At 38.4% G+C, this 21,780-nt stretch overlaps 1 protein-coding gene across 1 annotated transcript in view; it reads right to left on the bottom strand.

Moving 5' to 3' along the window:
• KCNU1 (potassium calcium-activated channel subfamily U member 1) overlaps positions 1 to 21,780 on the bottom strand; it is a 113,387-nt gene that overhangs the window by 28,737 nt on the left and 62,870 nt on the right. The gene's annotated exons all lie outside the window — the stretch shown is intronic.

Raw genomic sequence — 21,780 nt, 5'->3', positions numbered from 1 at the left:
AGATTAGTTTCTAAATTGCTGCGTTAAGTCATACATTTTTCAGACAAAGGAACTTACTTAGACGGAGACTGAAGTGTCATACCTCCAGTACTGGGGCGAGGAGACCAGCCAGGGAAGCCGGGGTGGGAGGATGGGGCACTGGGACAGGGTTTGGAAAAGTAGAGGCTAATTGTGATGAGATCGGCCGTGGCCTAGGGGCAATCCCTACTCGTCCTTCCGTGTAAGGCCTACTTAGAACCTTAGTGGATCTAGTCATTTACCTGGCCAGGCGTTGTGATATGTCTCAAGGTCCGCTTGACCAAAACGGGTTACCTTGTTCATTTCAATTAACATGCCTTTTGGTGATTTAAATATTCCTAAGTCAGGAGCCCCAACCCAGAATCCTAAGAGCCACACAGACTCTCTTAATGGTACTGGACAAAGCCATGGCGATGGCTTTATGCCAAGCTTGTTAAAGGCAACACACCTAGGGGCCAAGTCTGGTTTCGATTCTTATCAGAATTTGGAGAACTATGTTACTCATTCATAGATCCTTTTCTCTCCATGTATAGTTTCCTAGACACCTTCCCTCAGATGCTGACATAATGTACCAAGTTACCTTTAGGGAGGTGGCTTCCTGCACCCTGCCCTCAGCACTCAAGTCTATAACACTCCCACAGTTTTTCTTCTGGTCACTTTCTTCAGCTTTTCCTCGCTTCTCCCCCGCCCCCACCCTCAGCCCCCGACCCACCCATAGTGAATAAAGAGTCTTTCCTCTGGAAATTAAACGTCCTTTTGGCAAACGGAAGATAATCTCTGAAGCACATTTTAACTTGACTCAGAATAGCAAATCATTCGCTATACACTTTTCTATCATAATAAAAGTATGATCTATGTACACAAGCTGTCACAGACAGCTTTCTTCATTCTTCATTCATTTCTTTTTTCATTCTGATGTTATGGAAAACAGATATGCCTCAGAGGAAACACCTGTTGGAGATCTTCGTAAAAGAAAAGGCTGGAGGAGACCCACTTCATCATAAAGGCATCCATCTGGTGTCCTTGCCAAAGCAAAACTTGATGCAATTTAGTTCACCATCCCTTAACTAAAGCTCCCTTCTGCCATATGTCTTGCAAATGACATGATCCTTGCAGAAATATACCTTCCTAAAGAGACTAATAAATCATCTTTGAGAATGTGCAGCATTAGCAGTCTTAGAACTTGGAAACAAGGATTATAACATAAAGGCTGATGCCATCTGGAGGAAAAGGTAGCCACAGGGCACCATCCAGGTCATTCAGGACAAAAAAAAAACCACACAAAAACAATACAAAACAACAACAACAATAAACACACCCTGACCACAAGTAGAAGCTTCTCAGATGATGGGGCTTTTTCCTGTGAGACAGCCTGGCAAGAAACATGGTGGGAATTACCTGAGGGGCCCTCAGTAGGACATGTTCGTGATGAAGGTGGGTTGGTTACTGGTCACAAGATAGGCTTCTTATTGAAGAAGAAATGTGTTGTACTTCCCCCTGGGATCATTCATGAGGCACTGACCTTGGGCCATCCCGAGTCCTGTCTCTGACATCCACCTCTGAAAGCTGCTAGGTGCAGTGTGCTGGGTGAGAACAGCTCTCGCAGCCAGGACACTTGTGGGTGTGCAGAGCAGTGTGTGCACAAAGCCTGCAGCTGCCTTTGCTCATGACCACCTTTCTCCACGCTGCTTTCCTATGCGGGGAGTCAATGTCCCGTGAGCACACACTCAAACCTGTCCCAGCTGAGGAAGCCTTGCCCTTTCCGCTATGTTTTGTGAACTCTTCTGAAGGGAACTGTTATTCGGCCATGTCCCTAACAATGTATCTTGTATAGATTCTACCACCTAAAGGGACATATAAGTGGAGGGCACTATGCCTTTGGTTTCCAGTGGTGGCCCCCGATGAGAGAAGAAACCAGGCAGAAAAGCCTCTGTTAAGAAGGTGGGGCAGGTCTCAGTGCTGGGTCATTATTTCCTACAACTTACAAGCTTGATTCAGATTGTTCTTGAAAATGACCTGCCGATGGATGAGCACCTCCACTGTTCACGATACCTATTAGGAAAGTTCCAAAGGCACCATAGTTGTTTCTTTTCTTTTTTACAGGCCTCATTTTTGGGATGTGTTAGCAAATCCTGGCTTGGGACCATCCCATCTGAAACCTTAAAACTCCATAGGCGGCTTGTAAATTCTTCGGACAGAGTTTTCTGGCCTGGATGCAGAACAATATACTTTTTGCTCAAGAACTGAGTTAAATAAAAACAAGTTTTATAAAGTCTTAGCATAGGGAGAATGACAACTCCCTTGGCTGAGGGCTGGGGGGAAAGGAGGAATGCATCAGTGTGTCCAGGAGTTTCTATGCCCTCATTGGTTCAACCTTCGGGAAAATCCACTGTAGCAGTGACCTAGTTCTCCCCCCCTCCCAGAAATGGAAGAAAACTCCTTAGTCCCAGGATGCCATTGGTGCTCCTAAGGATTATGTGTCTTGCACACCACAACTGCACTCTCTCCAGTGACTCTGTAGATAGTGACAAGACTTTTCAGCCCATACTTAACCTGAAAATACTCATTTATTATTAGTTCTGAGCACCACCTTTGGTGAATTGAGAAAGAGGAAATCACCTAAAAGTTGGAAATGAAGGGCAAGTTGTGTAAGTAGCGCTTCCCACTCTATCCTGACCCCCCCCATCAAAGCTTACACACATATACACGCATCCCTACACACCTACACACATGCTGTAATCAGATTCCAGGCTATGAGCCTTTATGGCCACATTTCTATTTTATTTTCTGGGTTTCACCTGGTTGCCATTTACTCATTACAAGGTATTATTTTTACCTTGGAGGGAAACTTTAGGTTTAAAAACAAGGATCCTTTTTGTTACGGTCCATTCCCCTAGGAAGCTGTGCATGAGCAAGTGAAAAAGGGCTCCAGGGAGCTCGGAGAAACTTCCAGGACCAAGCAACCACAGAGAATCTCCGGAAGGCGGAGAGCACGACCCACCTTCCCTGCTCCAAGGCCTGGGGCCTCTGCCTTTTCCAGTAGGAAGGGAGCGTGTGCACCAGGCTCCGAGCCTCCCCTCCTGGCTGAGACTCCTGCTGCGACATCGCACGGGACAGCACACATTGGCAGCACCCTGGCAGTCTCTAAATCACCATGCTCTCCTGGTTGCCAAGTGGGAAGACCGTAGGAAAGGAGGGGAGCAAGACACCCATGTGGGGCAGGTCGGGTGGCCAACTATCCTGGTTTGCTTGGGACAGGAGGCTTTCCGCACTACACTGGTCGCTCCACCGCCAGAATGGGGATGCTTTCCCCCGCAGATATGCAAAGCTCCCAGGGAGGGAAGAAGAAAGGGGAAGGAAGAATAAAACTCGAAACTCTATGCCCAGAAAACTCTTCATGGTGCGTTGAGAACCCTGTCCACATCTCTGCGTATATAGATGAGTTTGGCTGGTGTTCAGTGAAGAGAAACAGTTGGGCGGCCAGAACCCTGTAGCTTTTACGACAAGCAGGTTCCATTGAATTGTATCCTCTACCCTCCTTCTGGTTCCTGTCTCCTGATTCTCTGCATATGCAAAGTCTTTGGAAAGCCATGGCGGAATTACAAACTTTAATAGTAATAGGTGTGGTTTTTTTAAAAAAAAATCTGTAAATGGTATTTTCAAGATACCAAAATTGAAGATATCATTGCAGTCAGTGTATTATTATTTCAGGCTACATAGAAGAATGTAAACTGTGTTCTAAGGTAAACCAAATCAGCCGTGAATAGTGTTCTGTTTGCCTTTAAATGCTGCTTTACAGATGGAGTCTATCAAATCCATGGCCTCTGTATTCAATGTTTACAATTTAAAATCTCTACGAAGAATTTTTTCCATTCTCTTGCTTAGAAGTTAGACGCAAGGTCAGAGTGACTCCAGCCCAGGTGAAGGCAAGAATTGGATGGTGTTTCTAATAGATAAATCCACATCTGAGCTTGCATCTGAGCATCTCTGCTTTGTTTCTGAAGAGTATAAACTGACAGCTTTTTTTCAGAGTATAGTCTGTGAAAACATGCATGTAGGCATCTCAGGACTTAAATTGTTACCAGGCAGAAGATCAATGAGAAAGATAAAACACCACACACAACTTTCCTCCTCCTCACCCATTCCCCAGATGGACCCTCATTTAAATCCCTTTATATTTTATGGATATTGCATTTGGGATTTCCTACAATGTGAGGACAAATGAGGCATGACCTCAAGCAGCAGGTCCCTTTAATAAAGGCTGGAGTGTGTGCCCTGAGCAGAAGGGCCTGGGGCTTAAGGCAAGCCTCGCATCTAATTGGGAACAATTTCCTGAACCAAATCTTTACAGCATGAGGTTGTATTTTTAGATGCTCTTTCCCACACCACCCAACACTTTCTAAATATCAAATGACAGAGTAAATGTAGAGGTTGACCTAAATGAAAACTATCTTCTTTCCGTAGACAGCTTGGGATACAGTCTTCTCTGTTCAGTGGACGAGGAACTGAACAATCGAATCAGTTACTCTGATACTTTTACCCGAAAACTCACTACCTAAACAAATGCAAATTTCAAGCAAAAGACTTTCTTTTACTTTTTCTGGTGCGATATGGAAGTGAGAAGTAAAAATTTGAAATATCTGAAAACGAACTCATTCTTCATTATATTGATACGCTTTCAAAGGTTTCACGGGACTAAGCCAGGGTCAGAGATTAGCGTGACAAAAATGCCTTCCTTATGCAGTGGGGTGAAAGGTTTGGCCAGGGCAATTACTAACAAAAATTCCACCAAAGGAATTAAGACGGGAAAAACTAGCACCCCTCAAACTGTTAGTGGTGTGAGTGTGCACGCGTGCCTGTCTGCATGTGTGTGAGAGGGAGGGGTGTCAAACTGAATGAGTATAAATTGTGCAGAGGAAATAAAAATAATCCCAGGGTACATGAATACTATTTGATCCCCCACCCCCCTCCAGAAATAGAAAGTTATTTATGAAGCCTTCTTATCTACATGCCTTAATTCTCCGAAATACCTGTGGCTGACTGTCCAATGGAGACAAATTATTAGTGTGCTCACGATTTTGGAAACATTGGAAGGACCTAATGATGTGTTGAGGGCCACAGACTTTTAAACTTTCCTCACATCTGGAAGCCATCACTAGAAGGAAGCCTGTTGAATAAAGGCATCCTGAGTATTGTAACATTTTACTTAGCGCCAGTGACCTGTCAAGAAGCCATGGAGATAATGGAGATGGAAGCCACTGGGGCTCACTCCTGACATGGAGCCCTCCTTCTGCTCCATGTGTTACATGATGGCTATTTTTAAAAAGTGGTGTGCCTTAATTAAAGGTGAAAAGTTAGAATTAGGGGTCTCTGGTGGAAGGGAAAAGGTTGTGGTTAGCGCTCTTTAAAAGGAGAAGTGATTAAAATAAGACTGTTATTAGGGATGAAAGGTAAGACTCAGGCTTTTAGTGGGAGATAGGAGTCCCAGGGTGAGACGGCCTTAATAAGGCAGGAAGGTCATGAGAACTCGACTTAGATGTTCCCTGTGTTTTAGCTCTTTAAATTAAAGATGAATCAGAACAAAAGGAAAGAAGTAGAATGTTCATAGTGTTCTGTTCACCTCTAATTTGACATTAACGTTTTGCAGAACATCAAGTCCTTGCCTTGTCTCATGTGTGACTACATAGGTAGCATTAATATCTAAATTTCTTAAAGCAGAGGCTTTTTGCATCAAGAAACCACCTGAATGACTCACCTCTCACCCCTACTGCTTCAACTCCAGAAGGAACTTTTAGAAGTCACTTGCTGCCTTTCCAATATTGTTTACTTAGTTATAGCCACTTGTAGGAGAGAGGGAGAGGAGAGGAGAGAGGAAGCGGAGAGAAGAGAGAGAGAATATGATTGTCCAAACTTTCTGGGAACTTTCCTGTAATTTAAAAATCACCACCAGCTCTGGCTGGCTGTCTCATCGTTTGGAGCATTGTTCCATACACCTAGGTTGCGGTTTGGTCCCTAGTTGGGGCGTGTAGGAGAGGCAACCTACCGATATTTCTCTTCATCTAAGATTCTCTCTCTCTCTCTCTCTCTCTCTCTCTCTCTCTCTCTCTCTCTCTCTCTCCCCCCTTCCTCTTTCTTTAAAAACAATAAAAAAACATCCTTGGGTGAGGAGGTAAGAATTTAAAAAATAAAATAAAAATCACCACCACCACCACACACACACACACACACACACACACACACACACACCTTTTGATAATAAAATTCCTCTGTCTCACCTAATGTCTCCTGTACCATGGAACCATTGTGCAGGCTAATAGGCTAATGTTGAGTTGGCCCTTTCTTGCTATGGCTCACAGCAGGGACACTATCACCCCTTGGTTCACCACTAGTCATCCAGAAGGTCGAAGTGCATGCATGTCCCTCTTTAGTGCTCTTGTAGACCAAAAGGAAGGTAGTGCATTGTCAAGGTTTTCAGCTAAGAGCCTCTGGCTTTTGCAGATCAGAATACATTGGCACCTGTATTGATTTATACAGATATTTAATACAAATATAAATAATATTTGCCTTTCTGGTGAGTCATTTCTTGACTATTTTGTAAGAATGCAAATGCTTTCCTATCATCTCTTTCTCTTCCATGTCAAAATCTCTATGGAAATAAATTCCACGTTATGTCTAAGCTCTCATCATGCTGTGAAATCTTCTCCCAGGCTCTCCCATTTGACCACCTGACAGGCACCCACTCTCTTTCCCTCAGAATTCCAGGGCACAAGTCTAACAGTAACCACACCAAATTTCAGGTGTTCTAAGGATTATTTTATTCCACTCTTTGATCCCTTTATCGTATATACTTTTTGGTTTCAGTGGAAAATTGATCTTCATGTGGGCACTCTTTATTCATGTCTACTTCTCCAACTTCTTCAACACTACTTTAATCTAAACTCAAAACTTTTAGTAACAGTTTGAAATGAGGATTATCATTTTTACAAAATTATGCTAAAAATAACCTTTACCTATTTTTATCCATTATTTCTAGACATCTGATGTGATATGGGCCAACATTAACTATCTAAAACAGAGCTGACAATTTTTTTCTGTGAAGGGCCAGGTTGTAAAAATGTGTTAAGCTTTGCAGGCCAAGAGGCAAAACTGTTATTATGTAGGTCATCATATAACAAGAGAGAGAATAAATTTTCACAATTTTTCATTGAGGATATTTAAAATGTAATAATAATAAGTACAGTTTATGTATTACAGATCTACTAATGAAAAGAAAGAAATTTAAAAAGGGATTTTGCTTAATTGGCATTTAAATTTAGTGTTCTCTATCATCAAAATCAATTGCAAAGGTTCATATGTTAATGCTGACCCTAATGTGATTTAACATATATCATCTTTGAAAATGTCTTTTCACACAGATAGGTACTTCCAAATATTGATAGTACTCCATGAGCATATCATTGTAATTGAGCATATTCATCAATTAGAAGACATTTATAGAATTCGGTTAGACTCTTCTCTTGATGTTTGCTTTTAGCATGTCATTATATAGCAGATTGATCATTTGCAATGTAAGGTTAGGTGAACACCCCACAACTGCAGTTATATGAACTTAAAAATATAGAAACTTCCTTTGCACTTGCATCAGGTCCAAAAAGGAAAAAACAAAAAAAAAACAGTGCTGGGACTGTAAATTTTTGTGGAAATAATGATCTCACTTTGTTTTAACTTTTGACATCATGAGAAGTGTATATAAAAGCTTGACATTACCTGTGATTGAAAGAACAGCAATTGTCATTATAATGTCTTTATCATAGAATAAATTTCACATAAAAGCTCTGTTTTATCTTTTAATTGTATGTTGATTTCATTCAGAAAAATGATAAAACTTGCAGCAAATGCTGTTTTGAAACCATTTAGTATTCAATAATAGTGACTAACAGAAGTTATTTTTTTTTTTATTCAGTCCTTAAAAGGAATAAAGAGTAGATGTGGTACACCTAGATACACCTTGAGAACATGATGCTGAGTAAAAGAAGCCAGAGCCATAGGCCATATTCTGTATAATTCAATTGTTGAGAAATAAGTATCCAGAATAGGAAAATCCATAAAGACAGAAAGTAGATTAGTGATTGCCAGAGGTAGGCAGGGGTGACTGAGAAGTGATTGCTAATGACCCTGAAATTTCCTTTCAGAGTGATGAACCTTCTGAACTTAGTCACGATAGTTGCCCAATTCTTTGACTATACTAAAAACTATAAAGCTGTACAGTTTGAAGGGTAAATACTGTAGTATGTAAATTATGTATCAATAAAGCTTTCATTTAAAGGTAGCCATGAGAAGGAACAAAGCACAGCATTCTAATTTTCCTATAGAGTCAAATTCTCCTCCAATTCAATTAACTATAGCTGTCCTGTGTATTATAATATAAATATAATTACTAATGGTGGTAATTGAATAATCTAGAATTTATAGTCAATACTTTTCCATACAAAATCAGTAAAATACCTACTACAATGTTTCTAGGATTATTTCCATCTAAAATTTTGCAAATAATAATTCTGCTTAGATAAGTTCTAGGTAAAACTATACAGAATGATTCACTCCAAGAGTTTACTCACTGAGATTGAAAATATCTTGCAATTATTATGAATGTAGCATATGACATTGAGATTTATAGAAGATGAGGGACTATTATAATTTCTTCTATAAGGCTTACAGACAACCTCTATATGTTTGATTGAGTTCCATGAGAATAAAGATCATGTACATGATCTAGCTTCCAGCACAGTGTCTACTACATTGAAATTACTGGGATTCCCAATAAATACTTGTTGACTTACTTATTGAAGACTGAGTAACTGATGAAAGCCATTCATTGTATCTTTAAACTTGGCCAGTTTTGTTGCCACATGTTATTGATCTAAGAGAGTTATAAATCCAAACCATCTCTCTTATTACTAAGAAATTCAAACTCAGAAATAAAATTAAACTTCCTTATAGCTTTCACTTTACATGATCTTTATGAAAATTCATATCTATTTGTAGGTATATGGTGATTACAGTGAGATGCGCCCCCCTCTAAAAAATGGGAACAGGTGAAATTTAGAGAAGTACAATCCACATGATGAGTCCCATTGGATATATATGAGAACAAATCAAGAGATTATCTAAAGTTCCCAGATTCCAGGGGGAAATGTTCAGGATAGTAGGTTGAATATAATTGTTATTTAGCAAATTAATTTAATAAATACTATCTTTGAAGAAATGTTCTCTGAATAAACTCCCTTTAATCCAGGAAATGACAAGAGTAGCTGGAGTCAATATCACCTGTATAAACTTTTCCCATGGGAAAAGGTTTCCTTGTTCTTATGCTCAAACTCATGTGGCCACAGGTTAGAAACACGACCCTGGTTCTGACATGTAGATGCAACAGGCTCTAAGTAACATAAGAATCCTTCAACTACCTCATTTTGCTCTAATTTCATATTCTTCAGGAAAATTTCAGATCATAATCTGTTTTATAATAGGTAGTGTGCACTGAGTAAGTACTACTTGGAAGGCACTGCACAGGGCGCATCAAAGTTATTATTGCTGATGCTCATGGCAACCTTGCAATTACCTCATTTTCAGATAAGAAATTTTAGGAAGCTTGGTAACTTGATCAAGATCCCATTGTTGCTCTGTGAATAAGGAGGGATGCTCTGGTCAGCCTGAGAGTTTATGTTCATACATAGTTTTAACGTAAAGTAACATGACCACTTAGTTGGTGTACATCATTTCCTGGAATGCCAAATCAAAGCCAGACTTGATTGTGTGGCAAGTAACAAAATGAATATCATCCTGTGAGAAGGCTTGAAAGGAAGCACATATGCCTGCCTTTCCCGTTTAAATGTTGATGTCAACATTTACAAAGGCATAAGTATTGGAAATTATTTGAATAAAAAAATGTATTTCTGCAGTAAAAGGAATTCGCTGGAAAACAAATGGGACATCGTGCTATGTTTCAAAACATACATAAATTTTATCTTGTTTATAGGCAACCATTTAGCCTAAGTTTTGATGGGTAGGTAATGACTTGTTTTTACTATCATTATAGTTTTGCCTTTTCCAGAATGTCATATAATTTGAATCATACAGTATGTAGCCTTTTCATATAGACTTCTCTTAGCAAAAACCACTTCAGATTCATCCATGTCTTTTTGTGGCTTGATAGCTCATTTTTTAAATTGCTAAATAGAATTCTCTTCTTTGGATATAGCACAGTTTATTATCCATTCACCTATTAAAGGATATTTTCATTGCTGGCAGTTTTTAGTGTTTATGAATAAGTTGCTATAACATTCACATGCTAGTTTTTATGTGGACATAAGTTTTCAAAAAAAATTGGGTAAATACCTAGGAGCACAATTACTGGATTGCATGGTAAGACTACGTTTAGTTTTAAGAAACCAACAAACTGTCTTTCAAAGTAACTGCCATTTTGGCTTTTCTCCATCAATGAATGAGAGTTTCTGTTGTACAGCATCCTTGGGAGCAACTGGCATGCCAGTTTTGTTGACTTTTAACCACAGAATAGGTAGGTAGTGGTATCTCATTGTTTTAATTTGAAATTCAGTAATGTCACATAACTTGAGATATTTTTATATGTGTATTTTCCATCTGTTTATCTTTTTTGTTAATGTGTCCTTTCAGTTGTTTTGCCCTTTTTTTAACTGGATTCTTTGTTTTCTTATTGAGTTTTAGGAGTTTTTATTTTGGGTATAAGTCCTTTATCAGATATATATTTTGTAAGTACCTGTTATCAATTTGTGGTTTGTCTTCTCGTTTTCTTAAATTTTTTTTCTTTTATTGATTTTAGAGAGAGAGGAAGGGAGAGGGAGAGAGAGAAAAAAACATCGATGAGAGAGAACATCAATTACCTTTCTCCTGCATGCCTCCCACTGGGGATTGGGCCCACAACCTGGGCATGTGCCCTGTCCTGGAATTGAACTGGCAACCTCTTGGTGAATGGGTCAATGCTGAACCACTGAGCCACACCATCCGGGCTGTCTTCTCATTTCCTTAAATGTCCTTCCAAAATCAGACGTTTTCCAGTTTAATCAAGTCCAATTTATTGATATTAAATTTTTTTTTATCTAGACTGTACTATTGGTGTTTCATCTAAAAACTCATCCACAAACCCAAGTTCACCTAGACATTTTCTTGTTTTCTTCTAGACGTTTATAATTTTGATTTTACATTAAAATATACAATCCACTTTGAGCTAGTTTTTGTTCAATATATAATGTCTACCTCTAGGGTTTTTGTTTGTTTTGCATATGGACATACAATGGTTCCATTTCCACTTGTTGAAAAGACAGTCTTTTTCCCATTGAATTGGTTTTGTTCCTTTGTCAAACATCAATTGACCATATTTGTGTGGTCCTGTTTTTAAGCTTTGTTACGTGCTCCATTGATTGATGTGTTTATTCTTTTACTAATACCAGTGATGTCTTGATTCATGTAGCTTTACAGTCAGTCTTACAATTGCACAATATGGGTCCTCCAATTTTGTTCTTCAGTATTGTGTTAGTTATTCTAGGTCTTTTTCAAATAAACGGTAGAATTTGTTTATCAATATCTACAAAATTGCACACTGGAATTATGGTTGAGGTTATGTTGCATCTACAGATCAAATTGGGAAGAGCTGACATCTTAACAATATTGAGTCTTCCAATCTATGAATATGGAATATTTCTGCACTTACTTAGATCTTTAGTTTTTTTCATCAGACTTTCTGTATAGATTCTATATATATTTTGTAAAATTTATACATAAATTTTTGTTGCTATTGTAAATGGTATTTTTAAAACTTCAAATTCCAGTTGTCTGTGGCTGGTATATAGGAAAACAATAGACTTTTGCATAGTGACCTTTTATCTTGTGACTTCGCTATAATCACTTAATTGCAGGTATATTTTTGTAAAATCTTGGTGGTTTTCATAAATAATCCTGTCATCTCTGAAGAAAGATAATTTTACTTCCTCTTTTCCAATCTGTAGAACTTTTATTTTCTTTTTCTTGCCTTATTTCACCTGCTAAGGCATCCAGTATGTTGTTAAATAAGAGTGGTGAGAAGGTATATCCTTGCCTTGTTCATCATCTTAAGGGGGAAACATTCAGCTTCTGACCAATATATATGATGTTACCTGTAGGTTTTTTTGTACATATTCTTTATCACAATGAGGAAGTTCCTTTCCTTTCCTAATTTGCTGAGATTTTTTAAAATCATGAGTGAGTACTGTATGTTGTCAAATGTTTTTATTGCATGAACTGAAATAAGCATATGATTTTCTACTTTAGTCTGTTGATGTAGTTGATTACATTGATTGACTTTCAGTGTTGAACCAGCTTTGTTTTGCATATCTGGAATAAACCTACATGGTCATAGTGCATTATTGTGTTTATACGTTGATGCATTTGAGTTGCCTTCATTTTGTTGATGAATTTTGCATGTTCTTATGAGATATCAGCCTATAGTTTTCCTTTTTAATAATATCTGTATCTGATTTTGTTACTAGAGTAATGCTGGCCTTGAGTTAGGAAGTATATACTTTGCTTGTATTTATTGAAAGAGACTGTAAATAATTGTAATCATTTCTTAAATGTTTGGTAGAATTCACTAATGAAACCTTCTGGACTTGATGCTTCTGAGGGGAAGGTGGGGGAGTTTATTAATCATTGGATCATTTATTTAATAAATATTATTTCTCTTTGTATGTTTTGGTACTTTGTGTCTTTCAAGGAATTGTTCTATATTATCTAAATTGTCAGATCTTTGCACAAAATTTATAGAATTCCAAATTATCCTTTTAATGTATATGGGATCAGGAGTTATGACCCTTTATTTCTTTAGTCTGGCTATAAGTTTATAAATTTCATTGATATTTTCAAAGAATTACCTTTGGGTTTTGTTGATTTTCCTTTTTGTTTTCCTGTTTTCATTTTAATGAGAATTTATCCTTTAATTTTATTACTTTGTTTGCTTGCTTTAGGCTTAATTTTTTCTTTCTCTAGTTTCTTAAGGTAGAAGTTTAGATTTTTTTATTTTAGTTCTCGCCTCTTTTCTAATATATGCATTTAATGCCATAAATTTCCCTGTAGGCACTCCTTGTGCTTCATCCCACTAATTTTGATCATTTGTATTTTCATTTTTGTTTAATTCAAAATGGTTTTAAATTTCTCTTTAAGACTCTTTCTTCAACCTAGATGTTATTTAGAAGTTGTTTATTTCTACATACTTAGGGAATTTTCCAGCTCCCTTTTGGTTACTGAATTCTAGTGTAATTCCATTATATTATGAGAAATCACATTTTATGTGATTTCTTTTAAATTTTTTATGTATATTCTGTAGCATAGAATGTAGTATATTCTGTACATTTAAGAATAGGCTGCTGTTTGGATATTCTACACATGTTAATTAGATCGAGTTGACTCATGTTATTTAGATCAACTGTATACTTACTTACTGATATCTTGATTAATTGCTGCATAAGAGATCATAAAGTCTCCAACTTCAAGAGTGAATTTTTCATTTGTCTAGTTCCCTTTTCAGTTCTAACAATTTTTGCTCCATGTATTTTGATGTTCTGTTTTTAGGTAAATGCATGCTTAAGACTGCTATATCTTTTGAAGAATTGACCTCTTTATAACCATGTAATGCCTCTCTTTATCCATGACTAAAATTAATAATTACTCAAGCTTTGTTTTTAGTTAGTATTAGCATGGCTTAACTTTCTCCTGCTTTTGATTTTTAACCAGTTAAAACATTTATATTTAAAGTAGGTTTCTTACAGATTGCATATAATTGGGCTCTCTTCCTTTATCTGCTTTCACAATATCTCATTTTATTTATACCATTCTAATTAAAAGTGATTACTGATATAGTTGGGTTGTCAACCATATTAGTAATTGTTTGCTCATTGCTGTATTTGCTCTTCCCTCATCCTCCTTTTTTTCTGCCTTCTCTGGTTTCAATTGAGCATTTTATATTATTCCATTTTATTTTCCCTATTATTATATTACCTGTTCATCTTTTTTTTTAAATTATTTCTTCAAATTTGAAAAATACATTTTTCACTAATCTAAGTCCACCTTCAAATAATACTGTACTGCTTCATGTTTAGTACCAGTAGCTTATAACAAAGTGTTCCCAGTTCCTCTCTCCCATCTCTTATAGCATTGTTGTTATTCATTTTATGTACCTATATGCTATAATTACCTAAAATAATTTTATTGTTATTAAACAGTTATATTTTAGATCAATTAGGAATAAGAAAAATAATACAAAATTACTTTCATTTATTCCTTCTCCAATGCTGTACTTTTATTTATGTAGATCTGAATTTTTAACCTGTATCATTTTGGTTCTTTTTGAGAAGAACTCCTACCTTCTTTTGACATTTCTTGTACAACAGGTCTAATGGTGATAAGTTTCCAAAATTTGTGTTTGTCTGAGACAGTCTTTATTTTTCCTTCACTTTTGAAGGAAAACATAGACTATATATAAACTTTTAGGTTGGTGTTTTTCTTTCAATACTTATTATGGTTTCTGAGAAAAAAAGACCACTATAGATAATTCTTACCCTGTTTCTTCATAAGCCGAGTGTTTTTTCTCCCTCTGGCTTCTTTTGCAGTTTTCTCTGTCTTTATTTTTTAGTTTGAATGTGATATGCACAGTTGTAATTATTTTGTTATTCATCATAACTGGTATTGCTGAGCTTTATGAATCTATAATTTGCTCTCATTAATTTTGGAAAATTCTCAGTATTACTTCAAATATTTCTTCTGCTCCATTCTCTTCCTACTCCTTATATACTAGTTATGCTCGTGTTACACATTATTATCCCATATTTCTTCAGTATTTTATAGGTTTTTTAATCCTTCCTTTTTCTCTTTCATAGCAGTTGGGAAATTTCTGATGACATATCTTCAAGCTCACTTATTCTCTCTTCCACTCTATCTAGTCTACAGGTAAGCTTGTCAGGCATTTTTAATTTTGTTACAATATATTTTATATTTCTAGCAGCCCTTTTTGATTCCTTTTTAGAGTTTTCATCTTTCTGCTTACATTACCCATTTGTTCTTCCACGTTGTCTACTTTTTTTATTAAAGCCCTTAACATATTAATCGTACTCCTTTTAAATTCCCTGTCTAATAATTCCAAATTCATGTCATATCTTGTCCTACTACTTGCTTTTTCTCTTCAGATAGAATTTTTTCTTGGCTTTTAGATGTTTTGTCATTCTCTTAAAATGAGATGTGGTGTGTTGTATAACAGGAACCACGGCAGATAGATCTGCAGTGTGAGGCTGTATATTAATCTGTCTAACAATTGCACTGTGTTTAATGTTTGCTGTAGCCATAGTTTCTGCAGGTTTCAAATAGCTCTAGTGTCCTTGATTTTGTATCCTTTATTGACTGTGCGTTTCTCTAAGAAATCTGTCTTGAATAGTCTGCATCTTGAGGTTCTTTCTATTATAATTCACTGTTGTTATGCTGGAACCCTGTTAGTATGGTGGTAAATTGTAGAAGAGAAGATTACCCAATTTTATGGTTAAAGCTCAGTTTCTCAGTGGGGTCTGTATCTCAGGGCTGTGATCTTCACAAGTGTATTTTAGCTGCTCCCTGCTCCCCTCAGGTGAGACAGGAAGGTTTGAAGGAGCTAGAGTGGGAGAAATGCTATTCCTTCACCTGAAGGCATTGGTAAAATCTTCTTCCCTGGAAAGTAGGTCTTTGTTATGGAGATTTCCCTGGGTGTGTTTCACTATAGTTACTCTTCCTCTCCCTCAGCCAGAGATACTGAGGGCATTGTTTTGGGCTCTTCACTATAAGAACTGAGCCTAACCCCTGGACACAAAGTTCCCCAAAGTGTGGAGGTCCCTCTAAGCTTATAGCCCTCAAGAGTGTCTCACTATGTACCTTCTTCACTCTCAACCTGTGGTAATTCATCAAAATTACCATGTAAGTTCCTACAAGTTTATGGTTCCAGTGACTCCGATTCCAGGTAGACAAATCTTGGCTATGACTCTCCAGATTTTGGGGTGATGGCTTACCCCACAACTTCAGTTTTCTGATGGGTGAAGAAAAGTCTTCAATTTTCAGTTTTATCAGGTTTTTCTTGTTGTAAGGACACGAGTGATGACTTCAAAGCTTTTTACATGTCAAACTAAAACTGGACATTTGGCCATGTCCAGTCTTACTCTCTACAGTGCAAGTTTCGGAGGCTGGTTCTTCCATGTCATGGACTCAAAAAACTAAGCTTTCAAATGTGGTTCACACTGCAGCACATCCCATCTACCTGTTCAATCTGAGAACTCCCCCTTCAGTAATTAAATATACTTTCTTCATGGGTCATTACAATGTGATTTATGACATGTGTGTAATTGTCAGAATTACTGTGGGTAATTAAAATATAAAGTGAATGCTGCCAGAGGCTTCAGTCACTCTCAGTGCCCTCATTAAAAATCAGGAGCTGACCAAATTATAAATAGACTGGTTTGCACAAGTTCCCGGCAAAACCTAATTATGAAACTTATCCTTATTCTATCACAACTCACTCCATTAGTCATGCAAATTCTAAAATGATTAAGTTATTTTATGTGCTGGAATTGTGGAATTAATAATAAAGAGGTGAGTAGCAGTAATTAGATATTGCTATGAAGCTTTATTATGTCATGTCAGTTTGGGTTATACTGCATCTCTTCCTGACCCCACTTCCAACACCACACACACACACACACACACACACACACACACAAACCTTTAAGGTAGTTTAATAAATGGCTTAACGGTTTTAGTGGATTTATCATAACTTTAGTAATTAGAGCTAAAACAAGGAAGAGAAGGATCTAGGAACTGGTAAAAAAAAAAAAAAAAAAAAAAAGACACTGGTAATTATCATCAGGGAACCCTTTCTCTCCAGAAAAGGAAAATCACAAGGAGAAATCAGTTACTATGAGGATATTTCCAACTATGGCATCTGGCAAGAACAAGTGATAACTTAAATATTGAAGAATATTTAGATGATCATATCTCATCTCCTAATTTTAAAGATAGGGGATTTAGCCTAGAGAAATTACCAGGCTGCCAGTGAATAAGAGATCCGAGCTCCAAGCTTAGTGCCACCCTTCTCTTTGTCTAGAAGGCCACAGATTAATGGGGGAATTTCTTGCATGGGAGTGGATAAGAAGTCATCGAAGGCAGCAGGTCCATGACAAGTTTCCAGGGTACAGAAAAAGTAATTCTCTGACTGTTTAACTTAGCGAATTATGGTCTCAGCTGAGACAAGAGAGAGACTATATATGGAAACACAGATGTCATGGTGCTTATTCAAAAGAGGCTAAGAACTTTGATGACTAAATCGGTACATCTTTGCAGATGCAAAAGTAAAAAACATTTAAAGATAAGGAAGGAAGAAGAGAAGAGAGAAATAAGATAAGGGAGGAGGGGAGAAAGTAAAGGGAAAAAAAAAGAAAAAAAATGAATACTGAATACTTTATAGACAGATGTTTTATGTTCAGTTAGACTATGGAGGCTCAGCATGGCCAGTTTGGTTTGGTAGGGGATGGGGCTTATGCAAATGTTCCTTTGTGAGGGGCAATGGTGGAGGGGGAGAGAGAGAGAGAGAGAGAGAGAGAGAGAGAGAGAGAGAGAGAGAGGGAGCGCGAGCGCTATTTCTTACAGAGGTACAGAAATTCAACTCTGCATAACATTGACTGCCTTTATTAATTTACCAAGGATGTGAAATGTATCCTGCGGTACTCCCTGCCTGGGCTAAGGACAGAAAACGTCCTGTGCTGCTAGAGAGTGAAATCTCAAATGAAAGACAGCCAAACTGTGAACTGCCAAAAATGCAGCGGTCCTCTTCAGCCCGGGTCTTTCAGGTGTGACTGGTGAATGTCAACATTTGTATGGGTGTAGCCCGATGGCATCTTCATGCAAATGAGATAAACAAACAAACAGAAGCTCATAGAAAATGTCTTAGGAAGATGACAAATGAAAAGAGATGGGGGACAAGAGAGTCAGAGGTACAGTATGACAGAATGGGTGTGGTCTTGGGGAGTGGCTACTGAAACTCAGATGGTTTGTCTATAAATCACTCCTAGTAAGGTAACAACTTTAAGAGGTGGTGGAGGGAGGGCTTGACATTAAGGGACCTGGGGATCAGACAAGTAAAAGACAATGATAAATTCAAGAAAATACAGATATTATAAGAGACAAGGCTAGAGACTGGTTGCACCATGGTGATTAAAATAACTATCTTTGAGAGATATAGGTGCCAGTAAACTTTACGGTGTATGTGTGTGTGCGCACGCATGTGCATCTATTGTATGATTTGACATTTTGCAGCTATAGTATGAGGTAAGCAGAAAAAAAATATTTTCATCCACAGTTGCAATGATGTGAAATCAAATGACTCACTCAAAGTCACAAGACTATAAGCGCTGAATGCCAGTCATTGAACCTGTTATGTGTTCCTCTGCAATGTGCTGGTACTTCGTAGAAAGCTCAGAATGGATGCAGTGGTGGGTAGGGTAGGTAAGTGAGGAAAATTCACACATACTGACCCCACCCAACATCCTCTTCAAAAGTTGGTTGGCCTGTCCTGGCCAGTTTGGCTCAGCGGTTAGAGCATCAGGCCCTGCAAACCAAAGAGCTGTATGTTTGATTCAGATCAAGGGCACACACCTCGGAGGCGGTTCGACCCTGGCCTTGGTTGGGGTCATGCTGGAGGCAACCAGTCAATGTGTCCCTCTCCTGTGGATGTTTCTCTCTCTCCCTTTCTCTTCCTCCCTCCCACTCTATCTGAAGATAAATAAATAAAAAATATCCTCTGGTAAGGATTAAAAAAAGAAAAGTTGGTTGGCATTTTCGTGGGTGAGTTTCCTCTCCTCTTCAATGGTGGCAGAGCCTTCGGACTCTGCAGAGGAGCTTGTGGGACAATTCAGCAGCTTCCTGGTCCCATCAGAGGAGGGAGAATAAGGCACATCTGGCCTTGCAGACCTCTGTTCTTGCCTCTTCCATGAGGGGTCTCAAATCTCCATGGGCTTCTTGCATTCCTTTTATGCTTATTCTAAACAGTTCAGATGGTTGAACAGTTCAGATAGCACAGAGTCCTCACACATTCATCACTCACGTAAAGAATAGGAAACCTTTTCAATACGTCTTTCTTCTTGTTGTTCTACTGTTTGTGTAGGGTTGTTTTTTTTTTTTTTTTTAAACAAGTGTCCCAGCTTTTTAGGAAGACAGTATGACACATTCACCTCCAAGTGTGGAAGTGTCTCAGCAAGAGGCACTCTGAGAAAATGCATCTGAAAACGGCAATTGTTGGCTGGTTGTCTGGAGCCAACTACAGCCACATCGGCTCTTGCTGAAACCCAAACAGGGTGAATGCCAGTCAGGGATTCCAACCAGCTGGTGGAATTGGCCTAAACAATCTGACAAAAGGGATCCCTTTTCCTCAACAGCAGCTTCTCCACCACTTCCTCTCTCCTCTTTGCTTGAGAACACACAGTTTTGCACTTGTCCTTCATACAAATAACTGGAGGGTGGGAATTATTCAGAAAGCTCATGTTCGACACCCCATCTGTTCATTCCTGACAGCAATATATAATGTAAGGCTATAAAAACTTGAAAAATAATGCAACATAAAAAGGGATTGACTCAGCTCCAAGAGGCCATAAATGGTAACAAATACCACAGGATGATTTATTTCATGCTGTAATCTTTACAGTAAGTCATCTTTCAGACATTTCCTTGTGACAGGTTTTAATAATATTAATGCCCAGAGCAATCCAAATCATCGCCAATAGACGTATTTATCAAGCTGCCAATCCCAGTAAATGAAATTCTATAAGCAATAATGTAACATGTTTAAAGGAAGCTAATAAAACAAGTCAGCAGAGAAATATTACCTCAAAGTATTCTCTCCCTCTAATCCAGCCCGGTATGTTATACAGCCAAAATGCAAATCTTTCCGTACTTGATTTATTGCTCCAAAAATACCAATGACCTTTTCCCAAGCTTCTGTGTATTCACTCTCACACATTCACAAAAGCCGCAGTGCATCCTGCCAGCATCGCTGAGCACTGGAGTGCTGAGCATTTACTGTTATGTTTGTCTTGCTTTCACGCAGGTACTTGATTGGCAGCTCCAGTGAATAACATACAAGCTTCCAAGCCTTATTAAAATGTTACAAATACCTAATCCACGCACTGATCTCCACAGCAGCCCACTCCAGGCAGGCCTTCAAGAATACCTGGGAAAGTGACTTGAGGAAAGGCCCAGGGTTGACCAGCAGCCAGGTAAACTGCACAGGAGGAAAGCCAACCTGCGCGTTCCTTCCCGCAGGGTTGCTTTGCCTTGTGGTAATTACTTGTCAGTCATGCAGATCACAGTAGGCCAGCTGTTAAAGCATTTGGCATTTCAAACTTAGCTCGAGATCCGCCTCCTGCAGGAAGCCTTCCTTATTAATTCTACTAATTTTCTGATCTCTGGCACAATACCTGACCCATCCCTCAAAGCGACCTTGTAATTAATTAATCCACGAAAGCACAATGAAAGCACAATACACATCAAAGTTACTCATCAAATACTAGGTGGAAATACACGGTGCATTGATTAATGAGGTCCATTCTAAAATTAACTGATGCCTCGTTTTTTTTTTCTCTTGCATATCACATACATGCTCTGAGGATAGATTTACTATTTAATGGGCCCCACCAGTGCTCACTATACCACTGTGTACTGTGCAGGGACATGATATATATACCCTCTACTTGATGTGATAGTGTTTAAATGTATTTATGTATTGCGATTATGGTTCTGGTGTTCATTTGGAGCAGAACCTTTGGGGTGCCTACCAGGTCCATTATTTGCACATCTTCTTTGAGAAGTGCATCAGCCCCCACACAATGGTTAAGTTTGTTCCTGACGACTCCACTTCCTGGATCTGACTGGACGAGTCAGGGAACCTGATTGAGCTGGTACAATCAGATACTCTCCTCCTGAAATGGGAAGCTGGGATATTGGGAACCTAGTCACCTAGTTTGTAGAACCGACGCTGGGATGGTGCTTTAGGACAGGAGTGGCCACCTGCTGCAGAACAGAGCTGCAGGAAGCCACTGTACAGAGGACGCAGCCTGTGCAGCAGCTCCGGTGGCCAGTGGCAGAGTGCAGCCGCCTCCCGTCATACGGACCTCCACTTCCTTGCCCGGTCTCCGCAGAAGGCATACGTCACCTTCTCCCTTACATATTTTCTGTTCTGTGATTCCTTATTAGAAACTTTCTTGTTTTTATTTTAGAAGGATTTCTGCTACTTGCAAGTCATTGGGCATTAATTGAAATGTGTACATTCTATTGATAAATCACCTTTATAAAGACAATGTGAGAGACCTATTTTTGTTAGAAAGGCATTTGTGCCTTATTAGGAGGTGCTGGACTGTTTCTGGATTTTGTCAAATACAAAGACCTCTCTATCTTGGTAATCCAGGGTACTTTGAGTTGAGTTTTGGAGTACACCTTGGAACACAGTAAGAATTTACTAGACAAAGGTGGGAAGGAAAGTACATTCTAGGCATGTGCACAGGCCCAAGGCAGGAAGAATGACGGTGCATATTTGGAGAAGTGAGAGAATATAGTAGTACTGAGTTCAGAGGGTGTTTGTGAGAGGCAGGGACCACATGATCTAGAGCAGTGTTAAAAAAATTTTTTTAATTGATT

This window comes from Molossus molossus, unplaced genomic scaffold (assembly GCF_014108415.1).
Source record: "Molossus molossus isolate mMolMol1 unplaced genomic scaffold, mMolMol1.p scaffold_m16_p_9, whole genome shotgun sequence".
In the NCBI taxonomy this organism is placed as follows: domain Eukaryota; kingdom Metazoa; phylum Chordata; class Mammalia; order Chiroptera; family Molossidae; genus Molossus; species Molossus molossus.
The sequence above is the reverse complement of the archived record's forward strand: the minus strand, read 5'-3'. Positions and strand labels throughout refer to the sequence as shown.